This window comes from Dermacentor albipictus, chromosome 1 (genome assembly GCF_038994185.2).
Source record: "Dermacentor albipictus isolate Rhodes 1998 colony chromosome 1, USDA_Dalb.pri_finalv2, whole genome shotgun sequence".
In the NCBI taxonomy this organism is placed as follows: Eukaryota; Metazoa; Arthropoda; class Arachnida; order Ixodida; family Ixodidae; genus Dermacentor; species Dermacentor albipictus.
In genome coordinates, this window is record NC_091821.1 from 467,255,091 (window position 1) to 467,282,224 (window position 27,134).

General features: G+C 43.2%; 3 long non-coding RNA genes across 4 annotated transcripts in view; 1 reads left to right on the plus strand and 2 right to left on the minus strand.

Moving 5' to 3' along the window:
* Positions 1 to 1,308: 1,308 nt before the first annotated feature.
* Positions 1,309 to 5,223, minus strand: LOC139054818 (uncharacterized). The gene is made up of 2 exons (XR_011511531.1): positions 4,636 to 5,223; positions 1,309 to 3,396 (listed from the first exon to the last, which is right to left on the minus strand). It is a non-coding gene; the product is annotated as an uncharacterized lncRNA (long non-coding RNA).
* A 334-nt stretch (positions 5,224 to 5,557) lies between these two features.
* Positions 5,558 to 20,563, plus strand: LOC139054816 (uncharacterized). 2 transcript variants are annotated; one of them, XR_011511529.1, is made up of 5 exons: positions 5,558 to 5,722; positions 14,172 to 14,291; positions 15,812 to 15,907; positions 17,458 to 17,675; positions 20,338 to 20,563. It is a non-coding gene; the product is annotated as an uncharacterized lncRNA (long non-coding RNA). The 2 variants fall into 2 exon arrangements; XR_011511530.1 differs by lacking the exon at positions 15,812 to 15,907.
* A 1,193-nt stretch (positions 20,564 to 21,756) lies between these two features.
* LOC139059398 (uncharacterized) overlaps positions 21,757 to 27,134 on the minus strand; it is a 37,696-nt gene continuing 32,318 nt past the window's right edge. Inside the window, exon 3 of the long non-coding RNA XR_011514138.1 lies at positions 21,757 to 21,868. This is a non-coding gene — a long non-coding RNA (uncharacterized lncRNA). The remainder of the gene's footprint in view (positions 21,869 to 27,134) is intronic.

Consider the following 27,134-nt stretch of genomic DNA (forward strand, 5'->3'; position numbering starts at 1 on the left):
TCTCGATGCTTAGCCAAAGGTTAGTGTGGATCCAAGCACTATAAGTAGCATTGAATTTTTTTAGGACAATTGTTTACATACTGAAGACTACTGAAATCATAAATATAGAAATGAAACAGAAAACTAAGAGAATGAAGGAATAGCATAATTGAGCGAATAATAATGAGGAGCAAGAATATGTCGAGAACAGTGTCATACAATCAGCTGATGATAACGGCCCTATTCACAATGACAAACGAAATATTTTCCTTTAAAAAATGTTTTATGTTGAAATTTTTACAGCACATTAGACAAATTTGACAAGTCCCTTGGACCTGCAACACCTGAAACTCCATGAGGATCACTTAATTGGACAGTGTTATCAGCTGTCACTGTCAATTGCAATCAAATTTGATCCATATCAGGCTTGATTGCAATCGAAAGTGGCTCTGTGACACCAGGTATTAGATGGAATGACGAAAGCCAGGCGTTCTTCAGCTTGTGGCTGTTTGGGCTTGTTGTTCCACATGTTGACAAACTGAGCAGAGAAAACACAGACAGAAAGAATGATACGAATGCTTGTTTGTCATCTAGTTTCTTTTGTCTGTCCATGTTTTTCTGCTCTACATTTTCTCAACAGGCATCCATGTTTTCTTAATATTCCAGAGGTGTAAATTAGGATAGAGTACAGGCACACTGCAACAAGGCAACAGCAACTATCTGCAAATTACTGACAACCATCGTGATTGTTGCCCGAGGATCAGCTAGGTCACACTCGTTACAGTATGAGTATGCATCCTATCCTAAAGGGAGTCAGGATAGCCGTCTGCTGCAATATGAAAGAAAATACACCTCTCACTCTATTGCACTGCTTGTTTCTTATTAAATGTAAGTGTCTATATGCAGATTTACAAGCCCCCTGCTTGTATTGATACAAGTGCAATGCTGTTTAATGATGTTTGTTAGCATGCTGCAAGTGTACATTTCAATTACCCTGGCTATTTCACTAAGTGATTGTTGAATAAGAAACGTGTTTTTGTCCTCATAGGAAAAAGCTCATTTGAAATATGTCACACTGTTTGGACTTATAATATATTACCCAATAGACCTATATTTTGCAAGTTAGATCTAGCATGCAAATGATGACTGCTGTTGGCCACACAGTGTTGCTGCACCAATTTTCAGATTTGCAGACGTGGATAAGCAAATGAAGAGAAAATGAAACGCATGTTCTGTGCCACCCCATGATTTCAATGTATTGCTTGTGATAATATGAGGGGCCACTCGTGAACCTGTGTGCTACTCCCCCAAGCAGCGATTACTCAAGGAACCAGACATATAATGCTCTTTATTATTTACAGGCATCGCAAAAGTGTACAAAAGCATACTATACATGAAAAAAATCTGTATATATCACTTTTGCTCACAGCACACATCATAACAAAGCATAAAAATGTGGCACAACATCACATAATAACTTAACAAAAGCAAGCATGGTTAAATAGGATGTGCTTAATTCAAAAGAGTCCATAGAGCTTTCCAACAAAACTGAACTCTGTTGCAAGGTAATGTAACATTTTCTATGGTGTTGGAAAATCAAAATGCAGCTGCAGTATTCATTTTGTAACAAGCGATGAAAGTGACTGTAAGGTCTTGTGAGCAACTTCCAGACAGCGAATAGCTAAAGCAAGTCTAAAGCCCTTTGATGGCATCTCATATTACTCATGTTTTATTATGTAGTTTAAGGAAAATGTTACTTCACCATGCAATTTCGACAACTATCACTCACTTATCTCAAACAAAATATTGCGCAAACATCTAATTTTGCCAGCTACAGTTGGCAATCTGAAATTGTGGATATCTGATGCCATTGACTTAGCGTCTAAGTGTACCATTCATAAATTCAAATGGAAAAAGAGGGTGACTCCACAAAGGGCCCCAGTTTACGGCACTGTCGACAACATGCAAAAGAGGAGAGCATTATATGTCACGTACGTGATACCGTACAATTCCTGGTACTCAAGAAGAAACTTCTTCATCTTTCTCCTAACTGTAGCAAGCTCCTGAATGCAGATGCAAGGGTCAAGAAGGTAATGCATGATCACAAAGAATTTCAACTAATGGTTGTACTGTCTTTCTAGAATGCGTCCTATTAATGTGACTGGGGAACAAAACAGCAGCCGATTCCTCCAACCAGCAGCTTTCCACTCCTTTATGTCCTTTAAAGACCTTGGCAGCCTCGTGAGCTCCCATATGGGGGCGAGGCTCAGAAGACATTTGTCTGCATCAGGAAGATGTCGGCATAGATGAAATCGGTGGCACTGTCTGGACTTCAGCCACATAAACATTGTTGCCCGAACAAAACCAGAACAAACGGCATGCACGTAGTGTACTACAAAGGCCTCACTAAATGAAAAAAAAATGAAAGAAGTGTCAGCACACTTGCTACTTTGATGCCACAACTAGGGGCCTGCACGGCCTTTTGTGCATGGCACAAAAATGGCTCGTGTTCTGAGCTTGTTTGCAGAAGCGCTTGGCAGACACACACGACAAAACCCATTTCCTTTTGAAACAACCTGCCCAGAGTCCTCACACGATGCACAACCATAAGCACTGTTGAATTGTGTCATACTAGTTAGTTCACATTTGGAAACGCTGTCTACAGTACGGGGACCAGAAAATGTCTTTGACGTGTGCGATACACCCCTGCTGTCCCTCCAAACAACTCCAGTGGATGATATATCATTCATTCTTTTCACAAACTGTATCAAAAAAGAGTTCATTGATGGCCTCCCTGTGCCAAACCACAGCCCAGACAACAAAAGAGTCTGTGCACATTCTTTGCATGGCAGTTCACTAATCATCAAAAGAAGAGACCACATGCTCGCATCAGAACTTTCGAAAAGGGGCACACCGTCAGTATTCAATGTCAATGTAATGTCATTCGAAGTCACAGGCAACTTGTACTGATAGCTTTTTGTGATGTCACACACATCAAAGGAAGTGCCTGTTCTACTGCATTGCAGCTTTCCTGATTCTAACACATCTGGAATTTGGCCCTTCAGATCCATTACAAGAAAAAATGATGAGCTTTTCAGTAAGCTGCCACTCGCATAGTTCACATTGCACTGACTGCCAACCACATCATTTCCTGGTAATTCTGGTAGTTCACCAATATACCCAAAGCACACACTACAGTATAAGTGCTTAGCATACTGCTTTTCGGATCCGGCAAAGTGTCAAAAAATAAGTATACTTTGATGTTGGGTACGCGACACCTTCTGGCAAGTGAGCTCTGAGAAGCTGCACTAAGCTATCGGTGGCTTCTTTTGAGCAGCCATGGCGCAAGCTGTGGGCCATGACCATTAAGAGGCTTTCGGCTTTCGTAAGATTGGCTCCAGGAAACAGGTCTTCATCCTAAGCAGAGAGGAATGGTAGCAAACAATGGTGGTGTTAGAAAAAGTACAACATTACAATCATACACTTGTAGATGCCTGTTTTGTTACCTGCACAGTAAATTGGACAGAAAGTCCTGCCATGACAAGGGCTTCATGAATTATCTTGTGGCACTGAGTTTATACTGGCTAACATGTTACTTAACCTGGCAACTAACTTTAATGCACCATTTTAAGCTACCCCTTTTACTTTGTGAACCTGCCTCGAAATAATGCAGATGCCAACTGTGCATGGTGAACACCAGATGGCCACCAAAGAAACCTCTTTGAAGCAGCCGTGGTACATGCAGCACAGTGAGACTAAGCACTGTCTTGCCATGAAATGTGTGCTTCGGGACAGCAGATATTTTTAACATGTACTTTTGGAGTACTATTAAATAACGACAGATGCTCAAGGAAGATTTGAGGGCTTCATTTGCAAACAACCCCAAAAAAAGCAGGCTTTGGCCACAACACGACAAAATTACACACACACACACACACACACACACACACACACACACACACACACACACACACACACACACACACACACACACACACACACACACACACACACACACACACACACACACACACACACACACACACACACACACACACACACACACACACACACACACACACACACACACACACACACACACACACACACACACACACACACACACACACACACACACACACACACACACACACACACACACACACACACACACACACACACACACACACACACACGAACACACGCACGCACGCATTATGTATATATGCTAGAACAGGCGCCAAGATAATGCCTGAACGTTAAAGGAAAACCCTAGGAAATTCCATCAGCACATTACGTATTCTCAGGCTCTGCGGTGCTCTGTTCCTGCCTCAGCTCCACGTTACCAGCACCGGTTTACTAATGCTTTACCATCAGTAAACACAGTTTACTGATGTAAACTGTGTTTACATCAGTAATATGAATTTAACAGCGCGGTTTTCTCCTTAATTGGGAGAAATAACTGCTGCGAGCAATGATCGCATCGGTACGCTCCCTACTTCATTCCATCACGTCAATATTTTCACTATACGACTCGGTCACTACGCTGCATAAGCTTCAGGAGATAACCTGCGGCAGGCGTTACAGCGGGGCAAAATAAGACGTCACAGCAACAAAATAATATCTGGAAATTACGCCTGACACCACAACGCTTACCAAGTCATCCTTCCAGGCTCTCGGAAAATGCTGCTCGCCGGGGTCAGGATACACGTCAGCGCAATCAGCGTCACATTCCGATTCGCTGCTCTCAGACGACGAGGTAGACAAGGTTTCATGCGTGCTTTCCAATGGATGACAGTCTTCAGTTGCAGCGTCAACTGAAGGGAATGGTGCGATGTGGCCTGCGTCAGCGTCTGCTTCGTTTTCGCAGAAATTCTGTTCACTTGCATCAGTAGAACCCAGTTCACTGTCCAACGCGGAAGACGAAGCACCGACTGATGTACGTTTTTGAACCTATTTTGAGCGTATGGGCACGTCGATGGACGGGTCCCATAAGTAATTTCCGAATTGTCTTCTCGGCGACATTATTCGTGAACGGCGCTGGGCCTTGCACGATTACTTTACGATAAAATATAGAGCGCAACACCCAAGTAAAACATAGCGAACAGCGAATGCGGAGTACAGCGGAGTAGTCATACAATCACGTAGTAGTGCACCCGCTGGCTAGAAAACCTAAAGCGTTGCCAGACGGTCAACTGCCTCGACGCTCAATGACTCAACAGTGAAACGTTAGATCAGCGTATCCAAGAGGTAGGTCTGGAAAATGCATTTTATATTATTAGGCAATAGTGTGTGGCTCACAGGGCCGCAAACATTTATTAAAGTTTTGTTTCAAGCTTTTGTTATGAGTTTTTAAAAAAATAATTTTAAGCCAAACACAGCCATATCTAAAAAGTGAGCAGGAAACACTGATACCATCTCTTTCGTTTGCGTCGTGTTTGCATTTTTCCGTCGCCATTTCGTACGTATTTTTGTTAGTTGCCTCCCGTCAAGTTGGTTCTTTATTTTATGTTCCGGCCTCGGCACGTGCGTTTGTTTGCTCGGACAGCTGGAGCGCAAGATGTCTCACGTCCTTGCGAAGTGAGTTGACAATAACAAGTGGGACGTGTATCCCGTGAATGCTTTGGCCGACACGGATGTGGCCTTCCGTCTCATATCGAAGCAGGGGTCAATTAAAGAAGTATTCAACTCATCAGTTGGAAAGAAGGAGCGCCACCGGACCCGGCAGTACTCCTTGCCTTCGGTGAGTACATCTCGTGTTTTTTGACGGCTGTCCCTACTAAAGTAACATATTTAACAGGGAGAGGCGAGCTAGTTGGTGGTCGATATTGGAATGCATCATGTAACCGCGAAAACGACAACGGACAATGAAACATCCGCGCCTGTCCTGTGTGTTTATTCCTCGTCCGTTGTCGTTTGCGTGGTTACATGATGCATCCCAACTAAAGGCACGTTACACGGAACCTGTCTCAGAAAAGTTTATGCGCTGTCCAGGTTGCCGGTGTAGCATGTTGCACGTAAAATCAATTGATCACTAAGACACGAAAAAAAAACATCTCATAGCGAATATGATCGACGCGACCAGTTTGTGTGCTAGACCTTGACATTTTTCATACGTATGCCCGAGCAGCGCAATGTAATACAGCCTAGCCACAAATTCGTGCCAGCTTGCCCGCTTATCAGTCATTCTGCTCGATATTTCAGCAAAGTTCTGACTGGTGTCGCATAAAAGTCGCGGGCCGCTTTTATCGTCGCGACAAGAGATTGGAGAATTTTTACAAGCACTGCTCCCGGAGGGGACATGTAACCGGCAAACGAACGCTTCAGAAGAGCACTTGATATTATAACAAAAGAGGCGGCGCAGGTTCTCCAGGGCACCCAAGAGGTGCGGGAGGATTAAAGCTGGAAGCAGGGCGGCCCGTGAGTTGGGGCCGCGGAGGCCGAAGCGTGTCAGGGGAATTCACACTGTAAGGCATTCGCATTTCGAGCTGCCGGTCTTCTACAGGTGGATGGTCACGCATTTATGAAAAAGAAGTAATATTTATTTATTTACAATATCGCAAAGGCCCCAGTAAAGGGATTTTACATGAGGGGTGGGCTATTTACAAATGCATTAAGTGTTATATACAATTTTTTTTATTACTGTATTGAAGTCGGTGCTACTGGAGAGGAGCGCAACGTCAGAGGGAAGGTAATTCAAATCTTGCAATGTTTTGACAAAAAATGAAGAAAGATTCACAGTGGTTCGAGCAGATGGTGGGTATACAGCTGTTTCGTGATTGGTGCTGACTTGATGGCAGGAGTACAAGGTGACGTGTGATAAAACTTGAACCATAGGCACAGACGTGCTATTCTGCGGCGTGCTGAAAGACTTCCAAGGTTTGCACGAGATTTTAGTTCGGTGAGACTAGAATGGTATGAGCATTCTGAGAAAATGAATCTGGCTGCATGGTTCTGTACAGATTTTAGCATTTTTTTAGGGTTACTTTGGTGAGGGTCCCAAACAGTACATGTGTATTCCAGTTTGGTCTGATTATTGTGTGATAGGCGAGAAGTAGGACAGAAGGATGTGGTAGATAAAGGTTACGATGTAAACAACCAAGAACGTGGTTAGCTTCATTAGTAGTGTGCATTGTATGAAAGGACCCTGTTAAATGTGATGACAAATGAACACCTACGTACTTGTACGCACTTACACATGAAATTGTGAAGTTATAGATCAAATAATTCAGTGATGAGTAATATTGCTGGCAATGAAAAGAAAGTAGTGATGTTTTATTTGTGTTTAGTGACATGAGCTACTCGTTGCACCAGATTTCGATCCGTTGAAAGTCAGACCGAAGGGAGTGAATGTCAGACAGGTTGTTAATTGGACGATATATGTAGCATGCAGTCGTCTGCAAAAAGTGTGATGTTAGAAGAAATATCACTCGGTAAATCATTGATATATATTAGGAATAATAGTGGGCCTAGGATCGTGCCCTGAGGCACGCCCAAGCTGACAGGAAGGTAGGCAGAAGACTGTTTATTGGCGTGCACGAATTGCTGGCGGTTAGTTAGAAAGTCACAAATCCATTCAAAAGCAAAAGAATTAACGCATGAAAGTTTTAGAAACGGGCGTTCATGAGGAACGTTATCAAATGCTTTCTCGAAGTCCCCCCCCCCCCCCAAAAAAAAGGACACACTCACACGATATATCTCACGTGCTCCTTTCTTCCGCATTCCAAAGAAAGCCTGCGAAATATAAAAAAATACCATGTGACGGGGCAATGGTGCACTGTTATTGTGTTGCTTGCTCTCAAGCGTGCGATGGATGAAGACGTCGGCTGCAGCGAGACTGGCCCGTGACAGGGCGTTACGTCTGGTGTAGGTATCTGGGCGTGCGACTTTTATCGCATGACGGCACAAATGCATGCTGCTGGCTGAGCGGTGCCGAAGCGATAAAGCATCTAAGGAGACGAAAGAGAACAAGAAGATAGCTTGATTTCTTTTTTATTCTTGAAATGGACACGAGCTGGCGGCCTGCCGATGGAGTGTAATGGGGTTGGGCGGGGAGGTGGCGTTAGGGCCGGAATGATTTTGCAGTGGCCTTCAATCCAAAAAGTGCCTTTCGATTATAATGCGCGTTCGAAGAGGTCACCATCTCATAGGTACATTTTCCAAGCCGTTCTTGATCATGGTATCAGGGATGGAGTTGCAAACTTGTCTTACTTTTTCTTTTAGGTTCTCTGATGTTGTAGTTGGTGTCCGGTATACTTGATCCTTGATGTAGCCCCAGAGAAAGAAAGCAAGGGAGTTAAATCTGGCGACCATGCTGGCCAAGCAATGAGCCCATGCTGTCCAATACACTGCTGCGGGAAGAATTCATGCAGCCATTTGCAAGCTTTGGTGCTGCCATGTGCATGAGCACCATCATGCTGATACCAAATATCCTAGCCAATGGAACTCGGCAAAGAAAATCCTCAGGCGCCCCATCAAGGATGTCATTCATATGTTTCGCCTGTAAGCATGTTATTAAAAAACAGGGGGCCAATGATAGTGCCACCGTAAATTCCACACTACACGTTAACCGACCGCTGATATTGGTAATGTCTTCAAAACCCAGTGAGGGTTTTCGTTGCTCCAATAGTGAGTGTTGTGGATGTCCACGTGGGCATTACATGAGAAGGTAGCTTCATCAGTCCACAATGTTTTGTTGGCAAAGCCCGGCGGAAGATAATCTTCCACCTTGATTATAATCCAGTTTGCAAAGTGCTTTCGATTTTTGAAATAGCGGGGCTCCAACATCTGGTGCAGCTGCATGTGGTATGGATGAGGCTGCCTCTTCTTAAGTACTCTTCACATTGAAGAATTTGGCACTCCAGCTTCAGCACCCACACTACGAGCGCTTGCATGTGGGTCTGAAGAAAACTGACACAGTATCTATCTCCACGTCCTCGTCCAGGATTGAAGATTTATGTTGCTTCTTCGTAAAAGTCCCAGTCTGTCTCAGCGTTTCATATGCATGCACAATCATCATTGAGCTCAGATGCTTACCTGGATGCCAGTGTGGAAATAGCTAAAGTGCACGCCTTCTATGTCCACTTGACGCACCTAGAGCCAAAATCATATCCTCCCTTTCCTCATTGGAGTAAGCCATATCCGCTGCTCAACGTTGGTCACAGCTGAATAGCGTTGCTGTAGAGAACACGCAGGGATATGTGTGCCTGAGGAGCTCTGGATATTGGGGGCGAGCTCCACCACTGGAAAAGCTCATGCCACCATCGGCATGACGTGACATATGAGAGGTCACGTGGACACAGTGGCCGCATCGGCTGCATTGGAAGCACCGAAGCGAGCTGAAAATGAAAGTTTAAAGTGCCACCTGTGCTACAGTTCTGATTAAGTGGTGAGGCTTTACCGCTTGACAACATTTGAAAGTACTCTAATAGGTAGTGGCTGCCTTTGGAAGCGTGCAGCAAGGTAGGCTGCTGCTCGGTGCCGTTGTGCCGGACGTACGCAGTGGAGCCTGGTGTCAGCCTTATTCACACGTAGCCACAGAACAAAGAGCCACATGAAGCTTGACTCGCGAAACTTAGAAGTGGCGGCAGACAGCCATCACCTACAACTCCGGTATGCAGCAAACAGGTGCGAGGAAGATTTCTGCTATGGTGTCAGGACTGCGCGATGTTCGGTGAGTAGCAGAAAACGGACACCGAGACGCTTGCCCGCGCCCACTGCCTAGCTAATGTCATGACGGTTTTGGTCTATGAACTTGTTGACGCTAGATACTGGCAAGTTCACTGGAACGGAAAGGGAGCGGCACGAAGCACATTAAAAAAAAGGCATGGCATATGGTCACGTTTGTGTTATGAATTATTACACTGGATTACGACGAAGAAGCACAGGGAAATCGCACGCTGAGAAGACCGATAAGCATACAGTGCGATGCAACTTGAGAAATAATATTGGAACGTCCAAGAATTCAGAAGACAAAAAAAGATTTAATCGTTGCGATGGCACATCACAGTCACCGTAGGTGTCGAAATCTCTATCACAAAATTATTTTTGAACAGTTGTGATAGCGTCCATGCAACAAAGATTGCCATTGTACTGTAAAATGCTCATATGCTGCAGCCTAAAGCTCACGGCGCGGTGCGAAAACGCGCTCACAGCGAAAGCAAAACATTGTTCACAGACATGCATGCAGACGTGCAGTCGGTCGCTGCTAACCCGTGCGATCGCTGCATTGAGGCTTCATTCTGTTGTGCCCCATTTGGTTACACAGACAGCCCACTATAAGAACATATTTCGCATAGTTTATTCGCAGCATTTGCCTACCTTTCACGCAATTAGGGAGACTCCATCCTGGCGACCGCGTGCAGTGGCGCTCACTGTACATATGTATTCGGCAAAGAGATAGCGTCTGTAAACAATTCTGTGCTTTCAGTTTGCCCAAGATTATTATATCGACAGTCAAAAACTTCCCTCGTTGTGAGAGTACTTACATAAATGTTGAGGAGGGCCGCCACGTGGGGTTTTTTTAGCGCTGTAAGCGAAACCTATGAGGAGCGCGCCGCGTGATCTCATACTATGCAAGGGAGGAGCTTCTGACAGATGGCGACTCCGTAAGTCCTCGCCCCCAACATTGCAGTTCGCTGGAATTGGTTCAGACGAGGTACATAAGGTATGATCTACATCCGGTAAACTGGAACAGCCTGTGGGCGCACTCTCTCGGGGACTGACATGCTGGTGACGGTGCACAAGTGTGAAGCCAGACGCGGCCACCCGATACTGCGACCACAAAGTGATGTGCATCCGTGGGGTGCGAGATAAAAAAAAAAAGTCTGGTAGACAGTAAGTGCGAGAAGGAGAGCAGACGGGGCCAGTATGGAAAGAGTTGTCTGAAGAATACATGTGTAATCTTCCTTGAATATAGCCAAGGTTTTTTTACCATTAGTTAGTTTTGTCTGCATGCGACTTATCCGCTGTTATTCGAGCCCTAAGGTTTAAAGTTGTAGCATCATCGTTCAATTTGAAAACTTTTACAAGGTCATTTGTGTACAAAGGCAAAATTCCAGCAGCAGTAATTGCTTTCCATCATTCCCACGCACTTCGCCCTTTCCTTCTTTCAAGCAGAATCAAAATGCTGCTTTCATCTTTTCTCTTTTGTGGCCTTAGATGCTTTATCGCTTTGGCAACATTTGGCCAGCAGCATGCATTTGCACCGTCCTGCAATAACAGCCGCATGCCTGGATACCTACACCAGGCATAACACCCTCTTGCGGGCCAGTCTCACTGCAGCCGACACTGTTCATCCATCGCACGCATCAGAGCAGCACAATAACAGTGCACAAGTGCCCCGCCACGTGGTATTTTTTCATATGTTGTGGGCTTTCTTTGGAACGCGGAAAAAGGGGCCATGTGAAATATACCGTGTTGGAAACAATTTATTGAGAGGTTTCTGTAAATGCTCTACAACTTTGCATCTCACACTTGGGGTCTGCAGCCAATGCTTAAAAAGTTGATTAATTAAACATAAATAATCCGTTAGTTAAGGGGAAAATAAAAAAACAGCCTGAGTAACTCTAGAACAGTGCCAACATTATGAATTTGGTTCAACTTGCGTCCGGAGTGCCTTTCATTTTGAAAACTTTGGCTCAAGCTATGTGGGACAAGCTGTATATATAGTACAGGAGGGAGATTGAAAGGTTAGATGACATAGCTGGCTGTTCATTACACTATTACCAAAAAGTTGTTTGTAAATTTAATAACTAACCCTCATTTATCACTAGTTGCGAATAAGCTCATTATGTAAACTAGGTTGGTACTTAACCAGACTTACTTAGTCAAGACAAGCATGGGCCGGTTTTTGTAGCAATGCCTTTTCCCATGGAGGAAAGAAACAAAGTAGGAGGGCTTGACGTCACATTTTTGAAGAAGTGACTAGCGCAAGGGTGGACATGAGACAATGAGACACTAAAAAGATGACAAGGACAAGCGCCTGTCCTTGTCGCCTTTTAGTGTCCACTCTTGAGCTAGTTACTTCACCATGGAATACCAACTAGCCCGGTCTCGCACCCCACATTTTTGAAGCCGGAAATGCAGCCATGTTGGTGTGCCATCTCCCTTTGTGCCTCCACTCAGTTCGCCAGAAGTGTGTGCTGCTGATGCGCATCAGAACAATGCCTGTGAAACTTGATCAGTTTTAGTGAAGCAGACGCGATCCTGTGCCCATCTGGGGCATGTTGAAGAAGATGACAAAGACCTGCACCGCAAATACTTGAGTATGTCTGTTGCTGACACTTGCACTCACAGACCCAAAACATCTTTCAAGCTTACACACCTCGCTTCAAAGTCAGCTTGTCTTGCTAACATAATGTGCTGCGAGAAAGACGCGGGTCGAACAAGCTTATTTCACTTTTCAGAGGCCTAGCGCAGCAGCGAGAGCTTAAGGGGCATGGTTGCTATGGCAAGGTTTTCATTTGGGGCACCATTACCAGTGCTGCATTGCGAAAAACAGCATGCGACTTCCGTCACACTACCTCCAACACGTCTGTGTTGGCCGGCGCCTCTCCTACGCTCTCCTTCCTCCATGCCTTTTCCCGATAACAATGCCTTTCAGTGCTCTTCGCTTTAGTGAGTGGTCAAGCGAGGCTGTGTATCGGGCGGAGCTTTAAAAGAGGCCACTCATAAATGCGAAAAGCACTGAAAGGCATTGGCATCGAGAAAAGGCATCGCTACAAAGTACTGGCCATGCTCGCCACTTCTTTCTGTATGAGTAAATACAAATAAAAATTGGCTCACAAATGTACAGGACTTGACACAGCATAAGAATTGGGGATAAGAGTTAATGGAGAATAGCTTAGTAACTTGCGAATCGCTGATGATATTGCCTTGCTTAGGAACTCGGGGGACCAATTGCAATGTATGCTCACTGACCTGGACAGGCAAAGCAGAAGGGTGGGTCTAAAAATTAATCTGCAGAAAACTAATGCTTAACAGTCTCGGAAGAGAACAGTAGTTTACGATAAGCAGCGAGGTACTGGAAGCGGTAAGGGAATACATCTACTTAGGGCAGGTAGTGACCGTGGATCCGGATCATGAGACTGAAACAATCAGAAGAATAAGAATGGGCTGGGGTGCGTTTGGCAGGCATTTTCAGATCGTGAACAGCAGGTTGCCATTATCCCTCAAGAGAAAAGTGTGTAACAGCTGTGTCTTACCAGTACCCATCTACGGGACAGAAACCTGGAGGCTTATGAAAAGGGTTCTCCTTAAATTGAGGACGATGCAACGAGCTATGGAAAGAAGAATGATGGGTGTAACATTAAGGGGGATAAGAGAGCAAGTTGGGTGAGGGAACAAGCACAAGTTAATTACATCTTAGTTGAAATCAAGAAAGAAATGGGCCTGGCCAGGGCATGTAATGAGGCGGGAAGATAACTGATCGTCATTAAGGGTTACGGACTGGATTCAAATAGAAAGGAAGCGTAGCAGGGAGCAGCAGAAAGTTAGGTGGGCGGATGAGAGTAAGAAGTTCGCAGGGACAACATGGCCACAATTAGCACATGACCGGGGTAGTTGGAGAAGTATGGGAGAGGCGTTTGCCCCACAGTGGGCGTAGCCAGGCTGATGATGATGAAGCAAGTGATCATTGTTAGCATTGTGTTCAGTGGGGCTGGTTGGTTCATGTTTAGAATAAAGACAGGGACAGCACATCACGGAGTACAGGACAGCGCTCTGTGCTGTGCTCTTTACTCGCTCGCCCTGTGTTGCGCTGTTCCTGTTTTTATTCTAAAGGGATCATTGTCTGTGTTTATATATTTTTAAATAAGGTTTCCATTGAAACCGTTCAACGGTGTGGAGTAAACAAAAATATCGGGACATCTGAACATTCGAATATTATTCATCAAACAACCATGCAGGCTGACTGATCACTGGTTGTCCAGTTTTAATCTTTGAATAAGTTGGGAATCAAGCAACCGAATAACTGGTATTGCAAAAGGCCTGATTTAATGGTGCTTTTATAGTTTGTCAACTACCATTGGCAATATTGAATTAAGGCGTGTTTGTAAGAAGGCATTATGTTGATAATTTCGATGACAGTCTGTGAAAATGCACTGCCCACAGATAATTTTCGTGCGCGTGATACTGCTAAACCAATTGTTCTTGTATGTCTTTAAAAAAATAGATGCTTTCTTTTATTTCAGATATCAACCCATGCAGCACCTATACTGTTCAGGTAAAGGCACTTCAAGAAGAAAATCGGGAATTAAAAGATGAAGTGGAACATATGAAGCGGATGGCAGAAAAACACGATTACATTTATGGTAAAAAGCCTTTAAACATATGTTGCCACAACATTATACAGTCAGCAGCTGTCCTAACCTTGGTGCTTGACCACTTGCCATTGCTTTTGAAAAAGTTGAAGACCCTTCAAAATAAGAAAGAAGTTAATTTCATGAAACATGTTTTTCAACGGAAAGGTTTTTGCTTCCGTTATTACCATGTGAACTTGGTCACAAAGTGCCAAACTATGTCATAAAAGGCGCTGGTAAGAACACTCTTCCTTTCCTATGAAAGCACAACAAAATTTTTCAGGTAAATGAAGAGAAAGAAGTTTGACACCATAATGCATTCGTCGATTATCAGCCATTTCTAACATTTTTATAGGCCATTGAAAGGCAGTAAAATGGCCTGTATTTAGAATTTTTTCCAGTAAAAGCTTAAATTTTGCATCAGGCAAATGGTCAGGACCTGTACAATGCTGAAAAAAAAATGCTTGGACGGAATATGGTACAATAGTGTACACATGTGACGACCACTCAAGAAAGCTGATACGGTGTGCTAATTTAACAATGAATTGAAAAATATGCAAACACTGCCTCTTGTGATAGCTCATTGTGTTGTTACTAAACTGAGAAAGCTTTGTTAGAATAATTTTTTGCTTAAAGGGAGAAAAAAGGATATTGAAGTGCTATTCCACCGATCTCAAAATGTACAATACATCTCACTTCAGGAAGCCTCTTGGCGCCAAAGACGGAATGCATGGATACGAGCGCTCCTGTGCCAATAAATAGAGGGTAGTCTAAACTGATTTTAAGGTAATTGCTTCATTGCTAGGGTGGTTATGAGCCTCTTCAGTCAAGCAGGGCTGCTAGATTACTTGTGTTTACCAGCATGTCACTGTCTGCTAATTTCCTGCTTGGTGCCCTTACACAGCATTGGGCAGTGCATTGATACCGACGTATTTGCTACCCGACTACTTGTGCCAGTCTAGTTAGAATTGGGCAGAATGCAATAAATAAAATAATAATAATAATTGCAGATTCTCGTAAATATCAAACGAGTAAGTTGGTGGGAATGAGCTGCCCAGTATTGTGTAAGGATGATGAGCCGGCCGTTAGTAGACAGCGACATGCTACTAAATACACGTAATCTAGCAGCTCTGCTTGACTGAAGAGGCTCGTAACCACCCCAGTACTGAAGGAATCAACATAAAATCAGTTTGCACTACCCTTATGGCACAGTAACGCTCGTGTTTAGTACTACAGGCTCAATATATAACAAGAGATCAAAGGACGAGAGAAAAGAAATAAAATGTGCATGCATCCGCTAGCACAAAAACTTGGAAAAGGACAGCAGAAGCACAATGAGATAAACAAAGTGGCGAGTGATCGCTTTTTCATTCTGCGTAACTTGTGCATTTATCCAGTTTCATTTCACATGCTGCCATGGCTCAGTGGCTGCATTTTGACTGTGGTGCAATCCAAAAGCACCTGTCTGTTGTGATATACTAAAGAACCATAAGTGATTGCTTTCATAATTTCGTAACCAATTTATTTTGCAGAAGCACCCAAATTAGTCAAAACGACCTAAAACGGCACTTGGCAAGGTTGTAAATCAAGCCAAACAAACAGTTGGACCTTTTGTTGCTTGCCCAAAGGTGCATATATCTATCATATCCTCTGTCTTAGCTAGCTAACATAAATGCATGAAATGGTACTGTTAGAAAAATGAATTTTTCGCACTATCCTTAAACTTGTTCTCTGCAAGCTCCAAGTCTCTTCAAGTCAAAGGCAGGAACATGCACATTGGTATAGCAATGCATCATCAGAAATCGCTGTTTATTTAAAAAGGCAGGATGACCTCTCATTGATAGGCTGCATTTTTCATATCAATTTTGTCTGTGAAAGCACACATTAGGGTTGATGCCTGAGGAAACTTGTCACTGTCTTCACTGTAATTATGCATTTATGTTTCTGGCTAGAAACGTCATTTATAGTCCTAATATAATGTGTGCTGTGTAGCATCCATGTCTGAACCTGTACTTACTATTGCCAAAAAGCACTTGTCCTGTCTCCCTTTCTCATCCGTGTTTTCTTTGATGAATTCATAACAGTGAGCTTGCGTTCGAATCCTTTTAAGTCACTGATAACTTACGCCATCACCAGACAGTAACTTTATTGTCATGAGCTTGTACAATTTCACTTGATGGAGCTCACTTTGGGGTTACATGACAAAAAAGTGTCACCTTATATTGAGGGCTATGGTGCTTATCAGAGTAGTATGCACTTGAGCTTTTCCTGTGCCTTTATGCTGTGTGTAGATATCATAAATGGATATGAAAGTGCCAGAAAAACCAAACTTGCCTCCGGTGGGAGCCGAACCCACAACCTCTTCACTACAAATTGCGTTACCGCGGCAACTGTTCCAACTTCTAGATTCTTGAGTATTTTGTTTATGTGTAACTGTGGGTGTGTTAGCCAGTTCTATTCATGCCAATCCATTGGATGTGGACCATCCTTTTGGCCAATGGTGACGCATATGTGAACTTTATGAGCAGGCAGCTGACCAATAAACTCTTGTATGCTATTTGAAGACATCAAACCTGCCTGATTCAAGACCCTCATTATGAAATTAAAGACAAAGGGAACTGAGGGGCCCATTTTTGTTAAACACAATCATGTGAAACCAACAGATAATAAGCCAAATAAAGCATAAAGGAAGTTATCTGTATTTTTTTATTTAAGTGTAGAAATGATAAAGCAAAATGATAGTCGATGAAAAACAACTTGCTGCTACAAGTCATGTCAGTAACTGCTGCAGGTTACCGCATTGTTTCTCTCCTTTAAACTTAGCTATTTGTTCCTAGATGTGTCACCCGCTGTGGTTGCTTAGTGGCTATGGTGTTGGGCTGCTAAGCATGAGGTCGCGGGATCGAATCCCGGCCACAGCGGCTGCATTTCAATAAAGACAAAATGGAAAAGCGCCAGTGTACTTAGATACAGATGTTTAAAAACCCCAGGTGGTCCAGATTATTCAGGAGTCCCCCACTACAGTGTGCCTCATAATCAGATCGTGGTTATGGCATGTAAAACAACATAATTTAATTTTTTGTTAGGTATGTCATTGCCAGCAAATTCTGAATCTTACTCTGCAAAAGGTTATGGGCTATACAGCTCCCACATGATATTTTTTTTTTCATGTTCCCAGGTGGACATTGGGGCCGGTGTGAGTGTTGAACAAGGCATCCTAGAGAAGCTATGCTGAGCATGCGAAAGTGGCCTTGGCAAATTTGCCAGGGCTCTTTTGTGGAATGTTCACCCCTGAGGAGCTACGGGACGAACCGCTCCTGGGTGAGAAGAGCAACTTGCACTTAAACCAGCCATTCAAGGAGGCCTTGGACCCTATTCGTATCCGAGCTGTGATTGGTATGTACGTCAGTCCTAGTGGTACAACTCCAAATTCCAGTCTTGGAACATTATTTTAAAAATTCGCATCTCCTCGTGCGTTACTTAGCAAGAGATATGCGCCAGCACAGCAATATTAGCTTTTAGTTTGACTGGTCAAGCTCGGCACCACCAGGTAGCTGGACCGTACAGAGCGATCAGGCCACTCACGGACGTCTAGGCTAAAAGCTCCTTATCACAGCAATAGTAGCATGGAGAGGATTTAGTGTACGCCTCCACCTATCCATCAAAATCTCCAAATCTTGCCTGTGGTTAACAGAAAACCAAACACGCTTGGCATTGCGACAGAATGCTCGCAACACATGCTGCTTCGACAGCTCGCTTGGGATCGACTGCCAGTCAGCTGGCAGAGAAGTTTGAGAGGCTTGGTGCGCTGGCTCAAGACAACTAGAAGGAGATGACAGGATGTCCCATCACGATGCAGAGCCAGTGAAGGCGGAGCTTAGCCTGGCGAATGAGTTGGAGAAAAAGCATGGCTATGGAGGTGGGTAACTTGTAATTGGCTAAAGTTCTCTTAAAAGGCCCCTGAAACAGTTCGGACAAATTTTGTAGACGTGTAAGATACAGCTAAAATTAATCATTCACACCACAATTTGTGTGAAGCCTTGAGTATTAAGAGAGCCACTGACGATTACAAGTTACCCTCCTCCGTAGCCATGCGTTTTCTCCTCAACTCGTTTGCCAAGTGATCAGGGCTAAGCTCCGCCTTCACTGGCTCTGCGTCAGGATGGCACGTCTACTTCCAGTTCTCTAGGACCGAGTGCGCGAAGCCTCTCCAACCTCTCCACCAGTTGCTTGGCAGTCGACCCCAAGCGAGAGCTATCGAAGCAGAGTGCATTCTGAGCAGTCTGTCGCAATGCCGAATGTGTCTGGCATTCCGGTAACCACAGCTGAGCGGACTGATTCGTCCGCGCGGTCTAGCCACCTGTTGGCGCAGAGCTTAACCAGCCAAACAACGAGCTAATATTGCTCTGTCTCGGCGTAAAACAATTTAAGCATTTACAAAAACATGTTAACGATTACGCTCGTGCAAAATATTTACACCAGCAGTAAGGAAGAATACACTTTGTTCCTGTTACTGTTTTTGGTCAAGCTCTGTGCCATCAGGTGGCTGCGCCGTGCAGTTTGCGCTTCTGCTCATCCTGTGAAACGGCACAGTCAAACGGCCAGGCCCTGTCTCCTTGTGCTTGCATTTACACAAATACCGGACTCGCGAAACACTATTGTGGTTTTTAGTAATCCTCCGGTGTAAAGTGACGGCTGCAAACGTGCAAATCCTGGCGCCGATTCGATATCGACAGTCCGATGCACTGCAGCCACTTCGCTCGTCTGCTGCCTTGCAGAGGGACATGGTGTCGCAGCTTGACATTGCCAGTTACGTTTTCAGCCTTCAACGTAACAAAGGCGAATCGTGTTTCTTGCGAAAGGACTGAGACCGACAATGACTGCGGAGCTCTCGTAAAAATGGAGCACGTTGCAACACAAGCAGACGACACTTGCTGTGCGCCAGAAGTGTAGTGACAAATTTTTCTTGTGCATTCTTTTTCTGTTACTTTCTTTTTATAGAAACAAATTAACTAACATTCCAACTATTAAGAACAACATTGGTTCACCATAAAGTTAAAAAAATTATTGATGAAGCGCGCTGGGCGGCCAGTCGGATAGCTTGCCCTACCAGCATCATTAGGACAGTTTACATCAAATGGTTAGATGCGGCTTAAAATTCAGCCGAGTGGTGTGCTGTGATCGGCAGCAATGTAAATTTTTGAAATCTTATAATAAATTATGTGCTTTAACCGGAGCACCTACATGTGTCAAATAATGATCAGAAGGACCTATCCTCTAATGGCTCAGTATGTTTGTACAGAATCATCAAAATCATTTCGGGGTCCCTCTAATGTAAGATGCTTTACACAGATTGTTGTGCGAATGTTTTACTGTAGCTGTGCCCCACGTGCCTACAAAATTTGTCCGGACCATTTCGGGGACACATAAGTGTGTCTTAGCAACAAGGCTGTATGTCAACGCTTATTAGCCTTCATATAGCTGTGATACTTTAGTGTTGCTATCATTGCTTCCACTTTTGGGTGAAGCTTCAACTGTTTTTGTCATTGAAATTCATTTTTTCTGATTGCCCGATAATTTGATAAGGTTTACGCACCCTTTTGGGTAAGAGAAATTTGCTGTGAGGATAAATGAATTTATAAAAGGTCAAATTTTCATTCCACGAAATTTTTATACAACGAAGTTAAGTGCTGGTTTTACTGGCTTCGTTATAGAGGATTACCTGTACGTGCAAATGAATTATATAAAATTCCAATGAATAGCTGCTAACACACTGACCTGTTCTTTATGCATGCCAAAGAGCTTGGTGCCAGTACTGAGATGTTTATCTTCATTCTGCCTCTGCTCTTTACAATATTGTGGTGCACACTTGATAACTGCAGACCCTGGCTCAAAGTACACAACGTAGCTAAATTACTCTGTGATGATGTTTTATGACTGACACTAGCAGTGTGGCCTGCACTTAAACATAGCACAAGGCTTCAATTTGTTATTATTTTATTAGACAGCTAGAAAATCCTGTATGCATCGGTAATCTTATGCTGTATTTCTTTTCCAGACTACACATGCTCCAAGTTTCCCTCTGCCAGCCTCTCCTACATAAAGAACATCATCTCCTCAGTACTGGCAAGAGAAATGAAAGAGCCTGAAGCTCAATAAATTTGTGGCCTATTGTATAAAAGGAATGATTCACATGCTTTTTGTTAATCACGAAGTTGTTTCTTTTCATAACACCACAGGGAAAGAGGCCTTGCAATGGAAAGCTAGAAAATGCACCTTGAAGATGTCCCGAGGCCAAGCCATGCCTGAATGGCGAATATCAACATTAGTTAATTTCATGTTGCATTGCACCTTACAATCCATAAATTTAATATTGCATTCCACTTTACAATCCATAAACTTAATGTTGCATTCCACTTGAAAATCCATAAACTTATTGTTGCATTCCACTTGAAAATCCATAAACTTATTGTTGCATTCCACTTTACAATCCATAAACTTAATGTTGTATTCCACATAACATTTCATGGAAATACAATTGTTCGTCCATGGGAATTCCATAGAAAGTCAAGGCAATAACTGGTAAATGAAATTACAATGGTTTCACGGTGGCCACTTTTCAATGCTGGTCAACAAATCTGCAATAGTGGGACAATGATATTTCAACAAAAATTTTGTTGATTGAGCAATAGGACGGCAATGGAATATCTACTAAAATTCAACACTAATTTTCATAAGGGAGTGGTTGCTTGTGTACTGTCAAATGCTCATATGCTGCGGCCTAAAGCTCACGGTACAGCGTGTAAACGCACTCGCAGCGAAAGCAAAACATTATTCGCGGACATGCATGCAGACGCGCAGTCGGTCGCTGCGGACCCGTGTGATCACTGCAGTGAGGCTTCGTTCTGTTATGCTCCATTTGGTTATACGAACAACCCACTATAGGAACATTTTTAAGATGGTTTACTCTCATCGTTTGCCTACCTTTCATGCAAGAAGCTGCTTCGGGAGACTCTTTCGCGGCGACCGCGTGCAGTGGTGTTTACCGTACGTATTCGGTAAAGAGACAGCGTCTGTAAACGATTCTGTGCTTTCAGTTTGCCCAATATTATTGTATCGACAGTCAAAAACTTCCCTCGTTTTGGGAGTACTTACATAAATGTCCAGGAGGGCTGCCGCGTTGTGTTTTTATTGAGCGCCGTAAGCGAAACCTATGAGGAGCGCACCGCGTGATCCCTGCTACTACGCAAGCGAGGCGCTTCCGACAGAGGGCTACTCCGTAACTCCTCGCACAAACTTCTAGGCTGGTCTGAGCCGTCCAAGATGGGATTTTCAGGAGACCAGCATAATTAACATAAATAAAATAAACATAAAGATGTCAGGTGTTACAAAGACAAAGCATTTGTACTCTCATTCGAGCAATCCGAATTGGGCTCTTCAGGAAACTAACATAACAAACATTAATGAAGATAAAAATGTCGAGCGTTACAAAAGCACAGCACTTGTTCTTCAACTTGGGCTCATCGGAGGCGTTGCGTCCCATGCGAGAAGCGAAACCACGGAGTTCTTTACATAGGGCATGTTGGTACCTGGAAATATGAGACACATGAAACCTGCAAAAACCTGCAGTTTTAAAAATCAAGTTCCCGATGCGGAAGTGTGGCATACAGTATGTGCTCGTTATAATAAAATGGAGTTATTTGTTTCGCTTTTTTCCACCTTTTCAGGGGTACAACTTCAGAGCATGACCACTTTACTCAAAATTGTACAGGACTCCACTAAGTGTGGAAAGCAGAAAAGGGGAAACAGAAACAGAACACTGTCCAGAATAACCTTACGAATACCCTCGATGTCAAAGACGTGAACTTTGCTTGCTTAGAAACAAGATGGTGAAAAAAATTTCCTGTCGTTCACGACGAAACGTAAGGGCGGACTACTGGCAACTAAAATTGTTCCTTGTAACTTTCATAATTAAAATGTGCAGCCCTTCATTGAGCTTTTCCACGCTCCAAATACAATACTGTCACGTCAGTAGAAGGGAGTTTGGATTCATTTTAAGTTACGTTTGACGACTTCACATGCAGTTGGAGTGCACTGCAAGACTTAGAATGGCTTAGGACTTTCTACATAAAAGAGAATACTGCTAATAGCGAAGTGTGTTTTATCCCTCAATGACTGCTATAACGACGATTCTCTGTAGTTGAGCGCCAAGCTGGTTACACTGATACATGCATAACGTGACAGATAAGAAGAGATAGTCTACTAAAAGCTATACGCAAGTGGACTGACTTCTTTTACTCTTTGAGGTTCACTGCCGTATATGGGTGGCATCGATGGAACAGTTGAATAAACGCGCCTTTTATGAACAAATCATCGCCTACCATCACACTGGATGTGCTGTAACATTCTGGGGCTTCTAGAAAAAAATGTTATAGTGCTGTCATCCCTTCGGTTTCTCCAGATCTGATTTTTTTGCGTAGCTCTTTGGTGGCTGTGACTGCAGTATTTTGGGCGTATTGCCACCTCACCTAGTTTTTTACAGCGGACATACTTGCTTTCTCCCTGCTATTGCTGAACCAAATGGCTTAAAGGAGGCCAGAAGAGCCTAAACCGACAGCTGGGTAGATATATTCACATTCGTATAAAACGTGTTCCATTGTTTTCCTAGCTTTACTGCAGCATGCGCATGCTTCTTCTTCCTTACTGTACCTCGCTTTTTAAGTACGCGTTCTAAGGCATCCTAATTTCGCTTCGAAAAGTAAAGAGCTTCCCTTTGGATTATCATAAAATGTTTCTTTCCTGAAATCATTTTTTAATCTTAGGTAGTTGCTCACAGGAGGTTTCTTTTCCATTGCCGCCACCCATGAGATTGTCTCAGCCTCTCTGACTTTACACTGGACCTTCTTTGTTGCCTTGTTACTTACCATACCGATCGGATATTTGCTGCTAAGCTTCCTAGTTATTTTCCTCCGCTGTGAATCAGTGTATTTCCAGTACAAATATTTGCAAACTCCAGCGAGCCCACTTAAGCAAGCCCACTTAATCTCAATACCCGTCAATATCTGTAGGCGTGACTCGTGCAGCAGCTTTTGGTTTTATGAAGGAACGACTGGAGACAAGGACATGCGCAAAAAGCCAACACATGCGACATGCAGGTGATAGGAACCAGCTGACTATTACCGTGTTCCCCATATTAGACAATTTCTGTCCCCCCGAGCTAAACGTAGCTCCTAACTAGAAGCACTTCAAGCTTTGGTCTATCGTCAGCTGCTGCTTCATTTCATGTGCGTACTTACGACACCCAACTTATGCAAAAAACAGGGAATGTCAAGCACATCCAATCAGCCTCGTTTCACAGTTTTCATTTCGAAAATAAGTAGAAAAACATAAGGCAAAAAAAAGGAAGCAACAAAAACGAAAGCAGCCGTTCTTGTGGAAATCATGTTTGGCTGTGCACCCTGTGCAAACATTAGCTTGTGGGATGCCAACATCTGTGCCCAACTATGTATACCCAAGCGTAACATATATATATATATATATATATATATATATATATATATATATATATATATATATATATATATATATATATATATATATATATATATATATATATATATTTTAAGTTTTGTTATTCCGACTATCGGTCCGGAAATCAGCACTGGTGGGGGGTTCTGCCGCAGCAGGACCAAAGAGTGAGCAGCCATCAAAACGATCCCGTGGGATAGACCCCCAGAAAGAAGCGCAGCAAAACATAAAAATGTAAAGAGATCTATTACCGAGTCAACACTGACCCCAGTTCTTGAGCGGCGTTCTTTTGGAAACAGTGACTGGAATATTATATCCTTTGCCTTCCAGCTTGTGTTGTCATGTGTTATCACTTGTAAGTGGTGTGATGTGGCCTGTTTAATGGGAACTGAATTCTAAAAAGAGGAAGGAAATGGGGCTCATAACGTGGCGAACAGCAACTCAGAAAAGGTTTAATTCATAGTGACGTTATAATTCTCCCTCGATTAGGGCACTTCTTGCTGAGTATGGTGGCGAACATACAGTTATTAACTCAAGTTCTCGTCATTTAGAACGGAGTGTATATATCCGCGACGTGAACAGCATCATCTAAATTAGGACCATTGGTTGGTTGGCTGCATCACCGTATGGCATTTTTGTAACATCAAAAAGAAGTCATACACAGTGAAGCGAGAGAAAATAAGGGCAAAGGTAATTGGTTTTTGAAATAATAAGTTGAAAAATAAATTGTAACGAAGAGCTCCGTGATGTCCTAAATGGCAAACCGCCGCATGCGTAACGAGGAGGATGTCGGTTCGGGTCAGAAATTATCTTTCGTCTACTTTCATTGCCTTTCACCTCATCATTTCTACATCGCAATCAGACGTACCAGTTAACTTCCCGTATGTTTCCTCTCACTACGTTGCCTGCTACTTCGTGTGGAGGGACATACAATTAAAATCAAGCCTCGCGGACCGCCTTAAACTGCTAACCACACACACATATACATATATATATATATATATATATATATATATATATATATATATATATATATATATATATATATATATATATATATATATATATATATATGTATGTATAATAGGGATGCCCGATGAGAGGTGCCATGCCGCCTCATCTGCATTCGTGATTAGATACCGATTCTTACGCAATTGTGCGACAAAGTGTGTGCTGCGACGCATGCGCTAATGGTGCAATAAAAAAAGAAAGAGTGTCACTACTCGCAAGATAACAACGTCTTTTCACTATTAGTGTGGTTACTCAACCACAACCACGTCACTTCCCGCGTGTTAGGCGTGTGTTGAGCGTGGAGCGGGTTTTGGAGTACCACATCGTTTGTCCCTTGAAGTTTAGGAGTGATTTGGTAAAACTGACCACATTTAAGCTTTGATGTCAAACGATAACGGAAGGTGTTTGGAAGGCATTGTAAAGAAAGCATTTGTAATGTAAGGTCTCCCTGATGTTTTAAGTTCTTGACATTGCGTGCTATATGCTGACAACCCTACCGTATCTTGTAGAGACAAAATTATTCCCTCTATAACATCAAAACTAAACTCTGTACTACATGAATCAACTGCTGGAAAAATATTGATCTAACTACGAACCCTTCTAGAACTAAATTCAGCATTTTCAGACGATTTCAAAAGCGGATAATTACTCCGGTAGTTATGGCACTAGGTCTATATATAATCTGTTTGTGACTCGGTTTCGTTTCCTAGAGAGGGTTTTGACGTAGCTCTTAATTTTGGATTGCATATGATCGACGTCAAGAAAAAAATAGTTTTGGTATTCGTGCTAGGCCATGTTTTTCGCCTAATGCATTTATCTCTATATTTTTCCTTCCACGATATTCACTGAAACTACGGTACTGCTACCTGCTGAAACGCATATCAATCCAACATTTCATCGGTGCAACAGACCCAGAATCAAGCAACCTTATTATTACCCTCAGTCCTCGCCTTTATAATGCCCTTGCATTACTTTGGCAATAGAACACTCTATCTCTTAGGAGGTTATTTCGATTTATTTGTACCTGCTTGCGGTTGTGTAAATAATAGATTACCCAAGATTTTGTGACAACAGAACCATCAATAACGTTCGATAAACTTCGGATAGATGCGCACGTCAGGCGCTGAGCGACATTTGTTAGACGGTGAAAAGCTTTCACCTGAAAAGGTAAACAAGTACACGTGGTAATATATATATATATATTACATTATATATTTATATATCCGAGGTAATGCCCGAAATTTGTTTCCGAAGTAATGCGAAATGTGGCGACAGTCTACAGCCCCATTCACTTTTTGTGAAGGGGGTAAATGAGTCAGAAGTAAATCACTACCCATTTGAACTGAACTGGGCTGCTTTCGTGACAATAGGTCGGGTGATCATGTTGTTTCGACGAGATAGAAGTATGTGCGTGACTTCGACGAAAGCTGCTACGGCATCAAAACACTTCTCATGATTCCTTAAGTATTGAATTTGTGCAACCCGCCATGGTTGCTCAGTGGCTATGGTGTTGGGCTGCTGAGCACGAGGTCGCGGGATCGAATCCCGGCCACAGCGGCCGCATTTCGATGGAGGCGAAATGCGAACACACCCGTGTACTTAGATTTAGGTGCACGTTAAAGAACCCCAGGTGCTCTAAATTTCCGGAGTCCTCCACTACGGCGTGCCTCATAATCAGAAAGTGGTTTTGGCACGTAAAACCCCATAATTCTATCTTTTTGAATTTGTACAGGTTCCCAGCAGCTCCATTCACCGACTCACGTTATGTGGTCATTGATTTTGAAATAGGGCGTCCTGTTTAAGCCTTGTCTCTTGAAAATTCCAAACTTGAAGAAAGAATGAGCCCCATAGCTTCGATGTTAGTGCCCTCTCCCTACCGCCATCATATGGCGAAACTAAATATTGTTGTACAAGTAATTAGTTTCCGTGTGGGTTCTGCTAGTAGCACTCAACATGTCCAGTCGATACTAATTACGAATTCATGTTCGCACATGCCTGTTCGGTATCAACAGGGCATATGCAGAAAAGCGAGAAGGTAAACTGCAGTGAAGGAGCGCACTAATAGCCCTCGTATCACGAAGTCTGAATCCTGTGGCGCCATCTCGTTGGTGAAAATGAGGACACTTTGGCGACGCTCACAACCCTTGAAGGAACTTCGTCGTTTTCCTATAACGGCCGAGAGGTAGAGAGGCTATTCACTAAGAAAAATAATGGATTGTTTCTATTTGTGATCATTCCACGGATATTACCAGTCGGGACACTGTGAGGTAGTGATTTGTTTTTGTCGCTAATGTCTCCTTCTCAAAACATTGGCTC